A 2,800-nucleotide genomic window follows, 5' to 3' on the forward strand; every position below is an offset into this window, starting at 1 on the left:
CAAAATTTGAGGAGTTGAATCTAATTTAAATTGACACTCTTGAGAGAAGCAAAATAAATGTCAAATTGAAAATTTGGCATTTTCCTATGGAATTAAGGGAAATGTAAACCTTATTCCAAATTGTCACTCTTAGAAAGAGTAAAATGTGCCAAATAAAATTTAAGGATTTAATTTTTTAATTTCAATTGGCACAAATAGGAAAGGGTAAAAAACATGCCAAGTTGGGTTGTGGCATTTCTTCAATAGGCAATCTAGGATTAGAATTTAAAGACTTAGCTAAAGGATTAAGGATACTTAGATAGTCTATCTAGGTATATTTTATATATGCTAAAGTTCCATGATTGATTTCTAATTACATGTCATGACATCATGTGTTGCATTCATTTTTAGTATGAAAAACACAAAAAATACCATGTCATGTCATACATACATCATGTAGCTATAGTATTTTTTCTTTTGAAAATTATTTATTTTGATGTATGTCATATAACATCATGCATTATGTTAATTTCCTTGTAATTAAGGACAAAAGACATTTATCATGAATGGTAAATATCTTAACAAGTGGGATTCCACCAAGTTACATCCTAGGTGGATGATCATAAGTTTCATAATGCCTAGATAGTTATGCATAATTCCTTAGTTTAGGGCAAAACCAAATATACATCTCACAAAGAACCATAAGGTGACTTGTATGTGTTTTAGTACACATTAGATACAAGTGAGATGTTAGGATGGTGAACAAAACTCAAGATGTTGATTTAGTGCATCTTGTTGAGTTTTAGGTTCATCAAAATACATAGTTATGTGTTTTCCAATCATTGGGAAAGCTAATGTACAAGTCATGTACATTGAGCCCAAAGAATATGGTTGGATATTGGTTTTCAAAATATTTTTAAAATACTTTTGAAAAACCTTGGTAAAGACTATCTTTTGATAGTAATCATCATTGAATAGTTAGACGCAAACTTAGAAGAAAACACTAAAGTTTTTACAAGGTCTAACGTTTGTGTCAATCTTTGAAAATAGGAAGTATTTTCATAGAAAACTATTTTTCCTTGATAGAGTATACCCTAAAGAGTATTTACATGAATTTTCATGATTTTTGTAATTTTGTATAATTTTTGGGGAGTTTCTGAATTTCGTTGAAACTAAATTTTAGAAAAATCAGAAACTCAATCGATCAGCCGATCGATTGGGATAGTTTTAATCGATCAGTCGATCGATTGGGAAGTCAATTCCCATGAACAGAGGGTCAGTGGATCGATCAGTCGATCGATTGACCCAGGCTGAATCGATCAATCGATCGATTCAGAGGAAATTTCTACAAGCGGAAGCTTGCGAAATCAATCAATGGATCGATTGAATTAGCTTCAATCGATTGAGTCCCAACTTCAATCGATTGGAAAGTCTGATTTTGGCCTGAAAAATATGATTTTAGCACTTTAAGTCACTTCAAGTTCCAATAACCATTCCAAATCCCTTGGAATACATTTGTATATATTTAGGGGAAGTTTTCATGATGAAAGCAAGTATGGATTGGTTAAGGTAGACTTAGGTGAAGTTTAGGTTGGGTTTAGTTTCATTATTGAATTTTGAACCTCAAAACTTCAAGTTTTGGTTTTCCTAACTGTTTAGGAACTCCAAGTCATTGTTGGTGCAATGACAGAAGTTTGACCATGTTTTTAGGGGGCGTTACTTCTTGAATGCATGAAAATTTACTTTCAAGGACCTTGGAAGAGGGTTAAACCATCGTGATGGATAATACTCAGGGTCAAGTGTTGGGGAACAATGGAAGATTGGTTATCTTCATTGCTAAGATGGAAAATGCTCTCGGATGAGCATTGTGAAGAAGATTACTGTTCAAGGGGGAGCATTGAATACAATGAATGAGAGTTTCATTGGGAAGTTGATGCATGCTCTAGGATGAGCATTGTGAAATGCAGTAGAGCTCAAGGGGGAGCATTGAATACAATGAATGAGAGTTTCATTGGGAAGTTGATGCATGCTCTAGGATGAGCATTGTCAAGTGCAGTAGAGCTCAAGGGGGAGATTAGGCGGCAATGAAGAATATGAGATCTTCATTGTGGGGTTGTTACAAACATATGAGGTTGTAAACAACATAGAGTTAACTCTTATAGAGAAGAGTTTGTTTTCAGTTTTTGATGTATGACAAGGGGGAGAATGGAAGGTTAAGTTAGGACTTCATCCCAAGCAGGGGAAGTTTGCCCTCTAGGTGTCACGCCTCGGGGGAGTCCCTGTCCGAAAAAATTTCGGCAGCATCTCCCCTGTACGGGTGACAATCTGAAATTTTTCTACAATGCCCTCTGGGCTATATACATCGGCCAATACGGCCGGAACAATAACAATAATATAAGCACAACACACAGACATCCACGCAGTTTAATAGTTAACAAACTAGCACAGTAATAATAAGACTCAAAAACAACCCTACTCAACTACACCCATAAAGCACAAAACCGATATCCTACTCCACTACACTCGTAAAGCTCAAATCCGATGATAAAATCAGCTTACCTCTTCTACCGTCTAGGCAGGCGTGTAGTAAAACAAATCCAATAAAACTCATAGGCAATATCCAAAAGTAAACTAATACAAGTCCATATGTCAAAAGCAGAATAAGTCTAAACACAGTCTAAACAAGAAAAACTAAAAGAGCAACACTCGTCTTCGTGGACTGCAGGAGACTAGCGAATGGAACCCTCCGGATAGCATTAACTTGAAAATAACAATGGAGGAGGGTGTGAGTCCAACACTCAGCGGGTATCAACTGATATGC

Source organism: Zingiber officinale, chromosome 5B, assembly GCF_018446385.1.
Source record: "Zingiber officinale cultivar Zhangliang chromosome 5B, Zo_v1.1, whole genome shotgun sequence".
Taxonomy (NCBI): domain Eukaryota; kingdom Viridiplantae; phylum Streptophyta; class Magnoliopsida; order Zingiberales; family Zingiberaceae; genus Zingiber; species Zingiber officinale.